Raw genomic sequence first — 17,817 nt, 5'->3', positions numbered from 1 at the left:
TGGGGTTTCCTAATGGCCAAGGAGGGTCGGGACCTCGGTTTGACGCCTCCCCCGAAGGACGGCGCCTGTTTGTGCAGCAGTGTCGCCATCAGGAGGCTGGGGCGTAAGAGAGCCACACAGCCCGCAGGGTGAGCGCTCCCTACTGGTCCCAGTCACACCTCTTGCAGGAGCAGCAGCAACCGGAGCTTTTCCGGGGTGGAATCTCCCATCCGGGTGCCGGCCAGGCTCACACCTGCTGGGCTGCCCCGGGGGTGAGCCCAGTCGAGATTCGCAGGGCCAGATCTAGTCACCGGGGAGAAACGATACAAGTGAAGGATTGCTCGGCTCTCGGCACTTGAAAAGACCGACAAATGTCTCGTTCCCGCCGGAGCTGAATGTACCCGCATGTGTGGTGTCGTCTTCTTCCCCCGCCCCGCTGTGTTTGCTGTATTGTCTCTGAAGCCGGCCCCCCCGAGACGAGACGGGCTGTTCCTGTGCCCCAATTAACACTTTACAGGTGCCATTCCCCGGCATTGTGGCCATTGTCGGTGCTCACACGCGATAAGATAAGGCGGAGGAGAGCGGGGCATGCCCAGCGGCAGACATTCAAGGAGGGGGCAGTGCGAGGTGAGGTGAGGTGCGACACGCCGGAGCCCCGACGCAGCTAATGCGGAGCACTTGTTGGACTGGCATCGAAAGGACGTGTGCGCACGGAGCGAGCCTTCCCTGCGGCGGAGCGCGGGAACTTTCTCCCCCCCTCCCGCTGCAGGAGTTGTGTGCACTGCAGCGGTGCCGAGAGAAAAGCACAGAAGGCAGCAGGCTCTGGAGAACAGGTAAGAGACGGAGCCTTGTGGGCAGGCGAGCAGGCCCGTTTTTTGGAAATTGCTGAAAAGGTTTGTTCGGTGTGTGGCAGGCGCACGTCGCGAGCTTGCGTGGCGATCTGCCGGTCTGGAGTTATGCAAATGAGGCCGAATTGCATCCCGGGACATGCTGCGAATGCGCAACGGCGACTGCAGATGTGTAGGAAACGGCGCGCTCGTTTTCTCGTTTTGCCCACACTTTTGAGTGTTAGTGTGGCGTGTGAGTGTGTGAAAGAGTGGGCCCAGCAGGAGGCGGTGGCGTGCGGGGCGAGGAGGTGGCCTAGGCTGCGCGATTTGTGCTGTGGGTGCGGGCCGCTTGCAGGGGCCTGTTTAACTCATACTTACCTGGCAGGGGAGATACCTTGATCAAGAAGGAGGTTCACCCAGGGCGAGGCTCGGCCATTGCACTCCGGCTGTGTTGACCCCTGCGAATTCCCCAAATGTGGGAATCTCGACTGCATAATTTCTAGAAGTGGGGGACTGCGTTCGCGCTCTCCCCTGATGTGCTTGGTCCAAAATCAGATACGGGAGGGTTAGGACACCACGAGCTGCGTGGCTGCGGAAGGATCCCGGTTCGACAGGAGTGGACGCCGCTGCTGGTTCTCGCTGGCTTTTAGTTAGGGGTCCGGAGAAGCATCTCAAGCTAGTTCCACTACTCCTTCCGGACGTTCATTCCCTTTTCAAAGTCAGTCGTTTTGCTGTAGTCTGCGTTCTTTAGGCTGATTATCGAGGTTAGCCTTTATTTGGTCATGGGGGGCCTCGGTACTGTATGCTGAGTCTAAAGACAGTTTCACCCGTTTTCTGATTGCTCGGTTCTGTACCAGTGCAGACATGTCAAACAGTGAATGGCTGTACCTCTATTGTATCCGTGCTCAATGAATGAAATCGGTAACAAATGAATATATGTCTAGTTATACGAAAAACGAGTGGATTATCGACTCATCTTCATTTGCAGATTTAGAGGCAGCTTCGATATTCGTTTTACAGACGGGTTTTTTTTTTTGAATATGGGTCACACACATGCCACAGCAACAAAACGTCTCTAGAGATGAGGCTATAGATCACCTTTCCATCCTGCAGGTTTTCCTCCCAAAGCCTACGGCACCAACGGCGACCCCTGCTGGCCGGGAGAGCAAAAGCTTACAGCACCTGGTATTCCCAGGCAGTCTCCCATCCAAGTACTAACCAGGCCCGACGCTGCTTAGCTTCCAAGATCAGACGAGATCGGGCGTGTTCAGGGTGGTGTGGCCGTAAGAGAAAGCCCCGGCGACTGACTCGCTACTTGAAGCTGTGTGTGGCGGGGGTTCCGTGCCCCCCGAGCGGGACTGAAGGATCGTTCGTGTGCAACTCTTTGGAAAGGAGCTGCTTTCCAAATCGCATTGCGTGCCTGGATGTTGGCGAATGCGCTCCCTTGTGTTGGCTCGTCCCGCACTGGAGGAGGACAAACAATCTGCACGGAGGAGCACCAGGCAAGTCTTCACCAGACAAAAACCTCCAGTGCACAGCACTCTGGAAACATTTCGGGGCTTTCGCGTGTTTATTTCAGCACGTAAAGCGCACCGGTCCAACACGTCGGCCGCGTGCGCGGCGCCTCCGCCCTCTTGTGGCCTTGCGGCGTCAGAGCAAGAGGCTCCTTCTCGCTGCCCTTCCGCTGTGTTGCAGGACCCGGAGCGCGCACTTTGTGGGGGGCGGGGGACCGCGTTCGCGCTCTGCCCCCGGTCTCTTGCGCGAGTACTAAATCTCACGGACAGGGGGGCCTCGTCATTGATTGTTACAGGTGAGACGGGGATTAGGTGGAGACCCCGACTGATGTGTAAAGGGGAGCACTAACACCAGAGGGACACCCCCGGCGTCTCTTTTTGAGAGACGCCCTGGGGTTTCCTAATGGCCAAGGAGGGTCGGGACCTCGGTTTGACCTCTGTTTGTGCAGCAGAGTGTCGCCATCAGGAGGCTGGGGCGTAAGAGAGCCACACAGCCCGCAGGGTGAGCGCTCCCTACTGGTCCCAGTCACACCTCTTGCAGGAGCAGCAGCAACCGGAGCTTTTCCGGGGTGGAATCTCCTATCCGGGTGCCGGCCAGGCTCACACCTGCTGGGCTGCCCCGGGGGTGAGCCCAGTCGAGAGTCGCAGGGCCAGATCTAGTCACCGGGGAGAAACGATACAAGTGAAGGATTGCTCGGCTCTCGGCACTTGAAAAGACCGACAAATGTCTCGTTCCCGCCGGAGCTGAATGTACCCGCATGTGTGGTGTCGTCTTCTTCCCCCGCCCCGCTGTGTTTGCTGTATTGTCTCTGAAGCCGGCCCCCCCGAGACGAGACGGGCTGTTCCTGTGCCCCAATTAACACTTTACAGGTGCCATTCCCCGGCATTGTGGCCATTGTCGGTGCTCACACGCGATAAGATAAGGCGGAGGAGAGCGGGGCATGCCCAGCGGCAGACATTCAAGGAGGGGGTAGGGCGAGGTGAGGTGAGGTGCGACACGCCGGAGCCCCGACGCAGCTAATGCGGAGCACTTGTTGGACTGGCATCGAAAGGACGTGTGTGCACGGAGCGAGCCTTCCCTGCGGCGGAGCGTGGGAACTTTCTCCCCCCCTCCCGCTGCAGGAGTTGTGTGCACTGCAGCGGTGCCGAGAGAAAAGCACAGAAGGCAGCAGGCTCTGGAGAGCAGGTAAGAGACGGAGCCTTGTGGGCAGGCGAGCAGGCCCGTTTTTTGGAAATTGCTGAAAAGGTTTGTTCGGTGTGTGGCAGGCGCACGTCGCGAGCTTGCGTGGCGATCTGCTGGTCTGGAGTTATGCAAATGAGGCCGAATTGCATCCCGGGACATGCTCCGAATGCGCAACGGCGACTGCAGATGTGTAGGAAACGGCGCGCTCGTTTTCTCGTTTTGCCCACACTTTTGAGTGTTAGTGTGGCGTGTGAGTGTGTGAAAGAGTGGGCCCAGCAGGAGGCGGTGGCGTGCGGGGCGAGGAGGTGGCCTAGGCTGCGCGATTTGTGCTGTGGGTGCGGGCCGCTTGCAGGGGCCTGTTTAACTCATACTTACCTGGCAGGGGAGATACCTTGATCAAGAAGGAGGTTCACCCAGGGCGAGGCTCGGCCATTGCACTCCGGCTGTGCTGACCCCTGCGAATTCCCCAAATGTGGGAATCTCGACTGCATAATTTCTGGTAGTGGGGGACTGTGTTCGCGCTCTCCCCTGATGTGCTTGGTCCAAAATCAGATACGGGAGGGTTAGGACACCACGAGCTGCGTGGCTGCGGAAGGATCCCGGTTCGACAGGAGTGGACGCCGCTGCTGGTTCTCGCTGGCTTTTAGTTAGGGGTCCGGAGAAGCATCTCAGGCTAGTTCCACTACTCCTTCCGGACGTTCATTCCCTTTTCAAAGTCAGTCGTTTTGCTGTAGTCTGCGTTCTTTAGGCTGATTATCGAGGTTAGCCTTTATTTGGTCATGGGGGGCCTCGGTACTGTATGCTGAGTCTAAAGACAGTTTCACCCGTTTTCTGATTGCTCGGTTCTGTACCAGTGCAGACATGTCAAACAGTGAATGGCTGTACCTCTATTGTATCCGTGCTCAATGAATGAAATCGGTAACAAATGAATATATGTCTAGTTATACGAAAAACGAGTGGTTTATCGACTCATCTTCATTTTCAGATTTAGAGGCAGCTTCGATATTCGTTTTACAGACGGGTTTTTTTTTTTGAATATGGGTCACACACATGCCACAGCAACAAAACATCTCTAGAGATGAGGCTATAGATCACCTTTCCATCCTGCAGGTTTTCCTCCCAAAGCCTACGGCACCAACGGCGACCCCTGCTGGCCGGGAGAGCAAAAGCTTACAGCACCTGGTATTCCCAGGCAGTCTCCCATCCAAGTACTAACCAGGACCGACGCTGCTTAGCTTCCGAGATCAGACGAGATCGGGCGTGTTCAGGGTGGTGTGGCCGTAAGCGAAAGTCCCGGCGCCTGACTCGCTACTTGAAGCTGTGTGTGGCGGGGGTTCCGTGCCCCCCGAGCGGGACTGAAGGATCGTTCGTGTGCAACTCTTTGGAAAGGAGCTGCTTTCCAAATCGCATTGCGTGCCTGGATGTTGGCGAATGCGCTCCCTTGTGTTGGCTCGTCCCGCACTGGAGGAGGACAAACAATCTGCACGGAGGAGCACCAGGCAAGTCTTCACCAGACAAAAACCTCCAGTGCACAGCACTCTGGAAACATTTCGGGGCTTTCGCGTGTTTATTTCAGCACGTAAAGCGCACCGGTCCAACACGTCGGCCGGGCGCGCGGCGCCTCCGCCCTCTTGTGGCCTTGCGGCGTCAGAGCAAGAGGCTCCTTCTCGCTGCCCTTCCGCTGTGTTGCAGGACCCGGAGCGCGCACTTTGTGGGGGGCGGGGGACCGCGTTCGCGCTCTGCCCCCGGTCTCTTGCGCGAGTACTAAATCTCACGGACAGGGGGGCCTCGTCATTGATTGTTACAGGTGAGACGGGGATTAGGAGGAGACCCCGACTGATGGGTAAAGGGGAGCACTAACACCAGAGGGACACCCCCGGCGTCTCTTTTTGAGAGACGCCCTGGGGTTTCCTAATGGCCAAGGAGGGTCGGGACCTCGGTTTGACCTCTGTTTGTGCAGCAGAGTGTCGCCATCAGGAGGCTGGGGCGTAAGAGAGCCACACAGCCCGCAGGGTGAGCGCTCCCTTCTGGTCCCAGTCACACCTCTTGCAGGAGCAGCAGCAACCGGAGCTTTTCCGGGGTGGAATCTCCTATCCGGGTGCCGGGCAGGCTCACACCTGCTGGGCTGCCCCGGGGGTGAGCCCAGTCGAGAGTCGCAGGGCCAGATCTAGTCACCGGGGAGAAACGATACAAGTGAAGGATTGCTCGGCTCTCGGCACTTGAAAAGACCGACAAATGTCTCGTTCCCGCCGGAGCTGAATGTACCCGCATGTGTGGTGTCGTCTTCTTCCCCCGCCCCGCTGTGTTTGCTGTATTGTCTCTGAAGCCGGCCCCCCCGAGACGAGACGGGCTGTTCCTGTGCCCCAATTAACACTTTACAGGTGCCATTCCCCGGCATTGTGGCCATTGTCGGTGCTCACACGCGATAAGATAAGGCGGAGGAGAGCGGGGCATGCCCAGCGCAGACATTCAAGGAGGGGGTAGGGCGAGGTGAGGTGAGGTGCGACACGCCGGAGCCCCGACGCAGCTAATGCGGAGCACTTGTTGGACTGGCATCGAAAGGACGTGTGCGCACGGAGCGAGCCTTCCCTGCGGCGGAGCGTGGGAACTTTCTCCCCCCCTCCCGCTGCAGGAGTTGTGTGCACTGCAGCGGTGCCGAGAGAAAAGCACAGAAGGCAGCAGGCTCTGGAGAGCAGGTAAGAGACGGAGCCTTGTGGGCAGGCGAGCAGGCCCGTTTTTTGGAAATTGCTGAAAAGGTTTGTTCGGTGTGTGGCAGGCGCACGTCGCGAGCTTGCGTGGCGATCTGCCGGTCTGGAGTTATGCAAATGAGGCCGAATTGCATCCCGGGACATGCTGCGAATGCGCAACGGCGACTGCAGATGTGTAGGAAACGGCGCGCTCGTTTTCTCGTTTTGCCCACACTTTTGAGTGTTAGTGTGGCGTGTGAGTGTGTGAAAGAGTGGGCCCAGCAGGAGGCGGTGGCGTGCGGGGCGAGGAGGTGGCCTAGGCTGCGCGATTTGTGCTGTGGGTGCGGGCCGCTTGCAGGGGCCTGTTTAACTCATACTTACCTGGCAGGGGAGATACCTTGATCAAGAAGGAGGTTCACCCAGGGCGAGGCTCGGCCATTGCACTCCGGCTGTGCTGACCCCTGCGAATTCCCCAAATGTGGGAATCTTGACTGCATAATTTCTGGTAGTGGGGGACTGCGTTCGCGCTGTCCCTTGATGTGCTTGGTCCAAAATCAGATACGGGAGGGTTAGGACACCACGAGCTGCGTGGCTGCGGAAGGATCCCGGTTCGACAGGAGTGGACGCCGCTGCTGGTTCTCGCTGGCTTTTAGTTAGGGGTCCGGAGAAGCATCTCAAGCTAGTTCCACTACTCCTTCCGGACGTTCATTCCCTTTTCAAAGTCAGTCGTTTTGCTGTAGTCTGCGTTCTTTAGGCTGATTATCGAGGTTAGCCTTTATTTGGTCATGGGGGGCCTCGGTACTGTATGCTGAGTCTAAAGACAGTTTCACCCGTTTTCTGATTGCTCGGTTCTGTACCAGTGCAGACATGTCAAACAGTGAATGGCTGTACCTCTACTGTATCCATGCTCAATGAATGAAATCGGTAACAAATGAATATATGTCTAGTTATACGAAAAACGAGTGGTTTATCGACTCATCTTCATTTGCAGATTTAGAGGCAGCTTCGATATTCGTTTTACAGACGGGTTTTTTTTTTTGAATATGGGTCACACACATGCCACAGCAACAAAACATCTCTAGAGATGAGGCTATAGATCACCTTTCCATCCTGCAGGTTTTCCTCCCAAAGCCTACGGCACCAACGGCGACCCCTGCTGGCCGGGAGAGCAAAAGCTTACAGCACCTGGTATTCCCAGGCAGTCTCCCATCCAAGTACTAACCAGGCCCGACGCTGCTTAGCTTCCGAGATCAGACGAGATCAGGCGTGTTCAGGGTGGTGTGGCCGTAAGCGAAAGCCCAGGCGCCTGACTCGCTACTTGAAGCTGTGTGTGGCGGGGGTTCCGTGCCCCCCGAGCGGGACTGAAGGATCGTTCGTGTGCAACTCTTTGGAAAGGAGCTGCTTTCCAAATCCCATTGCGTGCCTGGATGTTGGCGAATGCGCTCCCTTGTGTTGACTCGTCCCGCACTGGAGGAGCACCAGGCAAGTCTTCACCAGACAAAAACCTCCAGTGCACAGCACTCTGGAAACATTTCGGGGCTTTCGCGTGTTTATTTCAGCACGTAAAGCGCACCGGTCCAACACGTCGGCCGGGCGCGCGGCGCCTCCGCCCTCTTGTGGCCTTGCGGCATCAGAGCAAGAGGCTCCTTCTCGCTGCCCTTCCGCTGTGTTGCAGGGCCCCGAGAGGGAACCCGGAGCGCGCACTTTGTGGGGGGCGGGGGACCGCGTTCGCGCTCTGCCCCCAGTCTCTTGCGCGAGTACTAAATCTCACGGACAGGGGGGCCTCGTCATTGATTGTTACAGGTGAGACGGGGATTAGGAGGAGACCCCGACTGATGGGTAAAGGGGAGCACTAAGACCAGAGGGACACCCCCGGCGTCTCTTTTTGAGAGACGCCCTGGGGTTTCCTAATGGCCAAGGAGGGTCGGGACCTCGGTTTGACGCCTCCCCCGAAGGACGGCGCCTGTTTGTGCAGCAGAGTGTCGCCATCAGGAGGCTGGGGCGTAAGAGAGCCACACAGCCCGCAGGGTGAGCGCTCCCTACTGGTCCCAGTCACACCTCTTGCAGGAGCAGCAGCAACCGGAGCTTTTCCGGGGTGGAATCTCCCATCCGGGTGCCGGCCAGGCTCACACCTGCTGGGCTGCCCCGGGGGTGAGCCCAGTCGAGAGTCGCAGGGCCAGATCTAGTCACCGGGGAGAAACGATACAAGTGAAGGATTGCTCGGCTCTCGGCACTTGAAAAGACCGACAAATGTCTCGTTCCCGCCGGAGCTGAATGTACCCGCATGTGTGGTGTCGTCTTCTTCCCCCGCCCCGCTGTGTTTGCTGTATTGTCTCTGAAGCCGGCCCCCCCGAGACGAGACGGGCTGTTCCTGTGCCCCAATTAACACTTTACAGGTGCCATTCCCCGGCATTGTGGCCATTGTCGGTCCTCACACGCGATAAGATAAGGCGGAGGAGAGCGGGGCATGCCTAGCGGCAGACATTCAAGGAGGGGGCAGGGCGAGGTGAGGTGAGGTGCGACACGCCGGAGCCCCGACGCAGCTAATGCGGAGCACTTGTTGGACTGGCATCGAAAGGACGTGTGCGTACGGAGCGAGCCTTCCCTGCGGCGGAGCGCGGGAACTTTCTCCCCCCCTCCCGCTGCAGGAGTTGTGTGCGCTGCAGCGGTGCCGAGAGAAAAGCACAGAAGGCAGCAGGCTCTGGAGAGCAGGTAAGAGACGGAGCCTTGTGGGCAGGCGAGCAGGCCCGTTTTTTGGAAATTGCTGAAAAGGTTTGTTCGGTGTGTGGCAGGCGCACGTCGCGAGCTTGCGTGGCGATCTGCCGGTCTGGAGTTATGCAAATGAGGCCGAATTGCATCCTGCGAACATGCTGCGAATGCGCAACGGCGACTGCAGATGTGTAGAAAACGGCGCGCTCGTTTTCTCGTTTTCCCAACACTTTTGAGTGTTAGTGTGGCGTGTGAGTGTGTGAAAGAGTGGGCCCAGCAGGAGGCGGTGGCGTGCGGGGCGAGGAGGTGGCCTAGGCTGCGCGATTTGTGCTGTGGGTGCGGGCCGCTTGCAGGGGCCTGTTTAACTCATACTTACCTGGCAGGGGAGATACTTTGATCAAGAAGGAGGTTCACCCAGGGCGAGGCTTGGCCATTGCACTCCGGCTGTGCTGACCCCTGCGAATTCCCCAAATGTGGGAATCTCGGCTGCATAATTTCTGGTAGTGGGGGACTGCGTTCGCGCTCTCCCCTGATGTGCTTGGTCCAAAATCAGATACGGGAGGGTTAGGACACCACGAGCTGCGTGGCTGCGGAAGGATCCCGGTTCGACAGGAGTGGACGCCGCTGCTGGTTCTCGCTGGCTTTTAGTTAGGGGTCCGGAGAAGCATCTCAAGCTAGTTCCACTAGTCCTTCCGGACGTTCATTCCCTTTTCAAAGTCAGTCCTTTTGCTGTAGTCTGCGTTCTTTAGGCTGATTATCGAGGTTAGCCTTTATTTGGTCATGGGGGGTCTCGGTACTGTATGCTGAGTCTAAAGACAGTTTCACCCGTTTTCTGATTGCTCGGTTCTGTACCAGTGCAGACATGTCAAACAGTGAATGGCTGTACCTCTATTGTATCCGTGCTCAATGAATGAAATCGGTAACAAATGAATATATGTCTAGTTATACGAAAAACGAGTGGTTTATCGACTCATCTTCATTTGCAGATTTAGAAGCAGCTTCGATATTCGTTTTACAGACGGGTTTTTTTTTTTTAATATGGGTCACACACATGCCACAGCTACAAAACATCTCTAGAGATGAGGCTATAGATCACCTTTCCATCCTGCAGGTTTTCCTCCCAAAGCCTACGGCACCAACGGCGACCCCTGCTGGCCGGGAGAGCAAAAGCTTACAGAACCTGGTATTCCCAGGCAGTCTCCCATCCAAGTACTAACCAGGCCCAACGCTGCTTAGCTTCCGAGATCAGACAAGATCGGGCGTGTTCAGGGTGGTGTGGCCGTAAGCGAAAGCCCCGGCGCCTGACTCGCTACTTGAAGCTGTGTGTGGCGGGGGTTCCTTACTTTTTGATGACATAACACCCAAAGGGGCTTCTTTGGAGCTGGATTCCAACCGGCATCCTAAAGTTTCTTGGCGGTATCTTTTACAGTCCTCTGTTCGGTCGACAAGGGACAGAAGGGGGCAGCTTTCCTCACACATACAGTTCAATGTACTGTAGTGTTCCTGTTCATTGAATTTGCAGTTCTGCATCAGACCTCTAACTCGTTTCCTTAGCTTGGATTTAAGCCACGAAGCAGGCTTCTACTGTATAAACGTCTATAGGAATCACAAACTATTTGAGAGGCCATCATCCCAGGGGGAACTGACAAAGTCTATCCCTAAACACCTAGCGCAGTCTCTCGAGAGACTGTCAAAAATCGCTTTCTCCTTTTGCGTTGCAAGTAAGTGAAAACGCAGTCTCAACCCAGAGCCACTTGGCAGCAGCGGCACGTAAATACTGTTACTGTTACTGCTCGATACCGACGTTAACCTACTATACCATGTTCAGCCACTGCTAGAAAATGTACGGCTCTAGTACCGGAGCAAACGACAGGAAGGCCAACGTCGAACGGGCACACGTGTCAGACATGGAGAGCAACGAGAATGGGATTAGAACCCATGCGTTCTTTCCACCGTGGGGCCCGTTCAGCTCCGGGCTCATCGCCTGCGGCTCTTGGCTTGCGGGCCTGCCCAATCCGTGCGATAACTCGGAAAACACCCGGCCACACTGTGCCGGAAACGACGCACTCTGGGAAGCCGCTATGCAAAGCGAGGTCTGAAGATCCCCTGCGGCCGGACACTTCCCGCCCCCCAAAGAAGAGAGCGCCAATCAGACGGGCGGAGACCGAGGACTCGCAGAGCAGACGGCCACAATCGCCATAACAAGAGCGATTGTGAGCGTTGTTGTTTTCTCTCTTTGACCAGCCCAGCTGCGCCCCACCCGAAGGCAGGGAAGCACAAAAATTGCATGGAGCTCATTCATGCTCCTCTCCACGGAAATCTTTAGTAAAAAGCGAAAGATTTGTACGAAATGAAGAGAAACCAAAGTGCGTGGCTGCACAGCTGCAGGAGCCCAGGCCGCCTTCAAAGCCTCTGCCCTGACGGTCGTGGTTGGCAATGCACCTGGCCTTACAAACGAGCCAGTGGGGCCCGTTCAGCTCCGGGCTCATCGCCTGTGGCTCTCGGCTTGCGGGCGTGCCCAATCCGTACGGGTGTGCCCAATCCGGAAGCCTATTTCAAAGTCGTTCTCTGTTTCAAAAAAACATTTCCAAAATACAAGCCTTGCAGACAGACACGCCTCAGAGGACTTAAGGGTGGCTTCATGTCAGAATGATAAAGTCTCCCCGTCCGGACATGAAAATGCCACTTTGTTACACACAAAAAAAGAATCAACAACAGAGAAATGCCCACAAGCATTTGAAAAGCCGCACCACGTCGCACTTGAAATAGCTCTTACATTAGTGGTAGACGCAGGAATCGCCTTTTTATTTACGCTCTTACCAACGTGATGGAAAGCAAAACAAAGCAAAGCAGAGCAGAGCAAAACAAAACGAACAAACGAAAACCCTCACGTCCCGCACTCGCATATAACGCCGTTATGTGCCCAAGCGTTATTGTACGTCATCCTAGCACTGCACCCCGGGGCGTAAGGTATATGGGAACGAGCACACGCCACGAATCGTCTCGAATCACTCCCTACAGCTGTAAGGCGCCTTGAAGCGTGCACCCCCAACATTCTTCTTTGCGCATCTGTGAAAGGTAAACTCTTGAGCAAACTCTGAACCAGCTCTAAGGAAACTAATCCGATTAGACGTTACTTTGACTCATCTTTTTACGCTCAGTGCTGGATTGCTCAAACTCCAGCTAGGGTTAGGGTTAGCATTCCCACACTAGTTAGACACTTTGTTTACGCTCAGTGCTGGATTTTGGGAACTTCAGGACGGGTGGGAATTTTCTCCTATCTGTCAATTCTGTTTTGTTTTGGAGACTCTTGGCTGCCTATGTTGTACAGTGCAGCGTGAAGGAAACATTTTCCAAAACTGTGTCAGCTCAAAAGTTATAAGAAAACCTCTCCAGCTGCTTTAACTCTCTTCATTTTTGTCATTTAATGTGACACTCGATGTATAACTGGAGCCTCACATATGCAAATGGTGAGGCTCCAGTTCGACACCCAGTTCGACACCACTTTACAGTATCTGACAAAAGCATGGCAGACTGTGCCGGACCGGCAAATAACTTCCGCTTATTTTTACCATATTAAACATTGGAAATCCAACCACTTGCATTTGTGACACTTGATTTTGGCTCCACCTAAGACACTCTTAAATCTTCAAACACTTTTCTCTTCTCCCGCAACACTCTTGTCTGTCGGCACTATGTGGCAGCGTTGCATGACAACCCCTCTCACCACGGAAAGGAACCTAACAGCTTTGGTAAGAGAGGAGAAAAGGACCTGGCCCGTATGGGACTCGAACCTGTGACCTTGGCGTTATTAGCACCACGCTCTAACCAACTGAGCTAACCGGCCTCACAACAATGCTTCTCTCTGTGCTGCAAAAAATCAAACTCAGGGAATTTCTTTTGTCCTCCTTTGAATAGAAAGCCGTGTAATTCAGTGTACGGCCTTTCTCGTGCAGTTTCATGGTTCTTGTAATCCAAATCCTACACTGGCGTGAAGTGCCCCCCCATTTCACGGCATTTTTCAGCTGATTTAAAATGTACCTAAAGGAGAAGCATTTTTGAAGACCATCAATTACCAAGAGCTTTTGTCAAAGGTTTTGGTGGTCATTTTTAATGACCACAGAGCGCTGTGATCTCGGTTTTACATCTCATCCAAAAGACAGCGCCCTCTTACAACACAGCATCTCCGTCACTATACTGGGGAATTGGGAACCGCACAGACCTCAGGGTGAGCGCCCCCCCCGCCGGCACCATTAACACCGCTTCCAGCTGAAAGCGTTGTTTTTCCCTGTAGCTCATCCTCATCCGGGTACTGACCTGGCTCACACCTGCTTAGCTTCAGTGGGTTTTCAGTTGCAAGTTGCAAGGGGATGCAAGTGATGGAGCCGGTCGCTTCAAAAGCCACTGCATTGGCCGGGAATCGAACCCGAGCCTCCCGCATGGCAGGCGAAAATTCTACCACTGAACCACCAATGCTTAGTGCCTGGGCCTTCAAAAAAGACGCTTTTTTGGTGCTCTGTGCAAAACGCGTCGACATCTGCTTCCAGCTGCAAAATGCCATTCACGGACGCTGAAGAATTTATTTCTAAGGCAGCGGGTACAAGCGATTGGGTGTTTTAAAACCACCAGAAACAGCAAAGAGGCGCGCTTCTTTGCTTGCGCCGGAACACACCAACTGGAGGCGGACAATGTAGTCGGCAGGATTCGAACAGGCGCGGAGAGACCCCAATGGATTTCTAGTTCATCACCTTAACCACTCGGCCACGACTACAGCAATCGTCATAGCACTGCACCCCGGGGCGTACGGTATAAGGGAACGAGCACACGCCATGAATCGCCTCGAATCACTCCCTACAGCTGTAAGGCGCCTTGAAGCGTGCACCCCCAACATTCTTCTTTGCGCATCTGTGAAAGGTAAACTCTTGAGCAAACTCTGAACCAGCTCTAAGGAAACTAATCCGATTAGACGTTACTTTGACTCATCCTTTAAGGGACCCTTGTTAATTGGAGAAATCAATGATTTCGAATGAATTCTGTATGCGTTAAAAGACAGCTATACACAGAAAACATGCAGGACACTGCTCATGATGTTTCCCGAGCCGAAACACAGTGCGTTTTTCCAAGCCATTTGACAAAGCCCGCCCACTGAAAACTGCAGCAGATCGTGTAAAGGCGTTCAACTTTGTAACTACTGCACGCACAGGAAGCAGAATAAATTCCTCTTTTCAAACTGTCAAAGGTTTGCTGCAGGACATCGCACAATCTCTTTTGAACGGGGACAAACGATTTCTTATGGGGCGCAGTAAGTACAGACGTTTATAAAGCTCCACTCATGCCGACGATGCAGCATGAAGAAGCGCAACCTAACGTTTGACAGACAAAAGCCGGGCGCCGCTACGAGCAATATGAAATCAAACTGACAGCACACGGCGTTTCGCGCTGACTCAAAAGTGATCTCGACAGACGATGTTCTCTGCATAACGCTGAAAGAGCTAAAGAGCGTTTCTGTTGAGACGTAACCCATTGGGCAAAAGACGTATAATATACGTCTATTAAACGCATATCTTAGACGTCTAAATGTGGTCTACAATTCGTCTAGAATGAAATTCTAATATACGTCTAAAGTTAAACGTCAATTATACGTCTATATTTAGACGTTCATTATACATAAATGGTTGGAGTTCTATTATACGGATAAATTTAGAGGACTATTATACATATATGGTTGGAGTTCCGGATAACTTTAGAGGTCTATTATACGTATAACTTTAGAGGTCTATTATACGTATATGGTTAGAGGTCTATTATACGGATAACATTAGAGGTCTATTATACGTATATGGGTAGAGGTCTATTATACATCAAAGATAGATTTTATAGGTGTAGAAACAAGTAAAACAAGCCAATGATTAGGTTTAGAAATGTATTCTGAAAATACACATTCACACCTGAAACATATGTATTTCAAATTATACATTGTATACAATCAATCAACAATCAACATATGGGCAATAATCATAAAAACACAACTAGTCTTAAACTTCAGCTACAAATTCTGGTAACATGGCAATATACAGTATAGTAATGACAAACACAAAACTAATTACATTAACACACTAACTCAAAACCACATTTTGATTCAAATATACATTTTAAAATGTACAACTTCTATATTTCCAAGAAAAAAAAATATTACAATGGAAGTTAAGACGATTTTTGTCCACTATTTGCAAACCCTGTCTAATTGTCCTAACAGAACCAAAAACCTATTATTTTCAGAGTCCAGATCTCCTGGCCCCCTGCCTTGCATATGCATTCTTCAAGTAACACATTGCGTGCTCCTTTATTTCTTTTTCTGTTGATGTAGGGTGGGACTTCAGCACCGCAGCTAGGAGAAAATTATATAATATTACTTCCCAAATAAATGATGATTAATATCTTCTTTAGTATAATCTAAAAAATGAACGGTTTACTAAGCTCAAAGCTGAAATAAATGTATAAAATTTGGCTTGCATCATAGCAGTTGAGCAATAAAGTCTGTCCTAATTAAAGAGTACCCAAAGTTTGAAAGTACAACATAGAATAAGAATAAGAGAAACGGCAAAACGATTTTGTGTCATCTTCCCCATTCACACTATTTTATGTGCCGTTTTTTTGCTTTTTCACATACTATTTTAATCAAAATAATATTAAGAAAGATCTGTATGTATTCAGATAGTATTATTATTGTTCATACTTACTCGTCAAAAGAGGATTGCTGAGATATTTGCGGATATACTTCTACGTTTGAAAAACGTGTCCAAAATGGTGACCAACGAATACTAGCAATGCATTGTGGTATATAACCGGAAAATATGCTGGGTTCGATATTTTCTCAACGTATGCGTTTATTAATGTTGTCGATATTATGGTTGAAATTTAACATTGATAATACATCGCTGCTATGTGCCCCCTGCTATGAGCTGATGTGCAATTTTAACGCATGCAATAAGTAAGGATCGGTCACTGTTGTATGGTATTATATATAATGACATTATGGAATAGGATGGGGACAGGCCTGGCATCACGGGGGGAGGGGGGAATGTCGCCGCTTCAGTTTTGGGCAAAAAGTTTTACCTAACTTAATTTGCACCCTAAAAAAATAGTTGTACTTTGTCAATGGTCAGACAACACTAAATGACACGAACAGTCACTCAGTCTGTTTGATGGGCAGGAGGGCTATCCGTCCAGGAACTGCACATATTATTGAGTTTTAACATTACGATCCTGTTTGCTCAGGTGGACCGATTCCTTGCAGTAGTTTATCATTATACTTAAAATCGTTATATAACTAGGACTAGTTATAGCAGTCTGTGCTTTCTCTTGGTTTTACAACATTTTTTTCTTAACGATTCAGAACGTCCATGTAGCTGCAAAAATGAACGCTTATGGTACTTTTCGCTCCAGGCAATACAAACCTTGAGAGTGACGAAAAATGTGAAACTGAACTTCATCGCAAATACCAGATTGCTAGTCGTTATCTTCTATCATGAAGCACTAATCAATGGCATAGCTGCGAGATTTCATTTGGGTAGCTGCACCGTACAGCTCCGTTTCAACCGAAATATCACTCCCCCCTCAGAATTTCAGACGCCCCCCGACAGATTTTTCCTCGGGCACCGCGCACTGATGGGGGACTTTTGTCAAGAAAATAAAAATAGAAACTCTATAGGCACTCAAACATTTTACGGTTTTTTTTCAGGCAGGTGGCAAGACCCCCTCAGCAAAACCCTTGTATGCCAAGCTGTGGGCATTGATTCGTCGAATATACGTATATTTACGGCGAAATTACGGCTATACGTATATATACGTCGCCTCGACGTATAATCAACGTCGAATTGCAACCGTAAAATCGACGACATGAATAAACGCATATATAACGTCGAAAACACATCTAATACAGTGCCTGAGGCTTTTTACTGTATGTATCATGTGTGCCGCAACTAGGAGTATACGGCACTCTGCACAGTGTACGAAGTAAATTATTTTCGCAGTAATTAATTTATTATATTTACTATATTATACACGTGTAAATTAATTGCTGCGAAAATAATTTACTTCGAACACTGTGCAGAGTGCCGTATACTCCTAGTTGCGGCACACACGATACATACAGTAAAAAGCCTCAGGCACTGTGTTAGATGTGTTTTCGACGTTATATATGCGTTTGTTAATGTCGTCAATTTTACGGTTGCAATTCGACGTTGATTATACTTCGAGGCGACGTATATATACGTATAGCCGTAATTTCGCCGTAAATATACGTATATTCGACGAATCAATGCCCACTGGGAACAAGCTCGCTTCTTTCTACCATGATGTCACCATGACCAAATCTGTCTTTAAACACCTTGCTCAGTCTCTAACGAGACTGTCAAAAATTGCTTTCGCCGATTGTATTGCAAACCGGCGGAAGCGGGGTATTGGGAAAAGTTTTCAACTAGCAATAATCCCGCCTCGGCTAAACCTCACAGGCTACGATACTGCCACTGCGCAAAGCTGACGGTTGCCAGGCAACCGCGGGGATCCTATGGAAATCGTTATCAATCGTCTCATGGCATGTCGTTGCTGTAACGCTTCATATTTGTCGTCTTCTTCTAGCTTGAGGTTTTGAAGAATTTCATGACAGACAAGGGCTCCGTTGGGAACAAAGAAACCCGTTGATTCTTTTCAGCAGCAGAAATACAACCCTTTAAATACAAGATGACAGAACAATGACGAAGGGCATGCCGGGAGGAACTCATGCACTACAGAGGAAAGGGGGCGGGCACGTACAGTTCACATTCAAGCCACAAGTACTCTTCTCGGATGTTGCACAAACAAATCCTAACGTCTTGAAAGCATTGCAGCATGTTTGTGTCCCACTTCCCGTGGCTGCA

General features: G+C 51.7%; 11 non-coding genes across 11 annotated transcripts; 4 read left to right on the top strand and 7 right to left on the bottom strand.

Moving 5' to 3' along the window:
- Positions 1–1,176: 1,176 nt before the first annotated feature.
- On the top strand, positions 1,177–1,340 carry LOC138226283 (U1 spliceosomal RNA). The gene has a single exon (XR_011184468.1). It is a non-coding gene; the product is annotated as a U1 spliceosomal RNA (small nuclear RNA).
- Positions 1,341–1,976: 636 nt separating this feature from the next.
- LOC138226275 (5S ribosomal RNA) lies at positions 1,977–2,095 on the bottom strand. The gene has a single exon (XR_011184462.1). It is a non-coding gene; the product is annotated as a 5S ribosomal RNA (ribosomal RNA).
- Positions 2,096–3,870: 1,775 nt separating this feature from the next.
- LOC138226280 (U1 spliceosomal RNA) lies at positions 3,871–4,034 on the top strand. Its single transcript, XR_011184465.1, has one exon. It is a non-coding gene; the product is annotated as a U1 spliceosomal RNA (small nuclear RNA).
- Positions 4,035–4,670: 636 nt separating this feature from the next.
- Positions 4,671–4,789, bottom strand: LOC138226307 (5S ribosomal RNA). The gene has a single exon (XR_011184493.1). It is a non-coding gene; the product is annotated as a 5S ribosomal RNA (ribosomal RNA).
- Positions 4,790–6,563: 1,774 nt separating this feature from the next.
- Positions 6,564–6,727, top strand: LOC138226281 (U1 spliceosomal RNA). The gene has a single exon (XR_011184466.1). It is a non-coding gene; the product is annotated as a U1 spliceosomal RNA (small nuclear RNA).
- A 636-nt stretch (positions 6,728–7,363) lies between these two features.
- On the bottom strand, positions 7,364–7,482 carry LOC138226296 (5S ribosomal RNA). Its single transcript, XR_011184481.1, has one exon. It is a non-coding gene; the product is annotated as a 5S ribosomal RNA (ribosomal RNA).
- A 1,785-nt stretch (positions 7,483–9,267) lies between these two features.
- Positions 9,268–9,431, top strand: LOC138226282 (U1 spliceosomal RNA). The gene has a single exon (XR_011184467.1). It is a non-coding gene; the product is annotated as a U1 spliceosomal RNA (small nuclear RNA).
- A 636-nt stretch (positions 9,432–10,067) lies between these two features.
- Positions 10,068–10,186, bottom strand: LOC138226276 (5S ribosomal RNA). The gene has a single exon (XR_011184463.1). It is a non-coding gene; the product is annotated as a 5S ribosomal RNA (ribosomal RNA).
- Positions 10,187–11,152: 966 nt separating this feature from the next.
- Positions 11,153–11,269, bottom strand: LOC138226305 (U5 spliceosomal RNA). Its single transcript, XR_011184491.1, has one exon. It is a non-coding gene; the product is annotated as a U5 spliceosomal RNA (small nuclear RNA).
- Positions 11,270–13,304: 2,035 nt separating this feature from the next.
- Positions 13,305–13,375, bottom strand: trnag-gcc (transfer RNA glycine (anticodon GCC)). The gene has a single exon. It is a non-coding gene; the product is annotated as a tRNA-Gly (tRNA).
- Positions 13,376–17,297: 3,922 nt separating this feature from the next.
- LOC138226291 (U4 spliceosomal RNA) lies at positions 17,298–17,439 on the bottom strand. Its single transcript, XR_011184476.1, has one exon. It is a non-coding gene; the product is annotated as a U4 spliceosomal RNA (small nuclear RNA).
- Positions 17,440–17,817: the final 378 nt, after the last annotated feature.

Source organism: Lepisosteus oculatus, unplaced genomic scaffold, assembly GCF_040954835.1.
Source record: "Lepisosteus oculatus isolate fLepOcu1 unplaced genomic scaffold, fLepOcu1.hap2 HAP2_SCAFFOLD_131, whole genome shotgun sequence".
NCBI lineage: Eukaryota > Metazoa > Chordata > Actinopteri > Semionotiformes > Lepisosteidae > Lepisosteus > Lepisosteus oculatus.
Note: the sequence above shows the minus strand (reverse complement) of the source record. Positions and strands in the feature narration are given on the sequence as shown.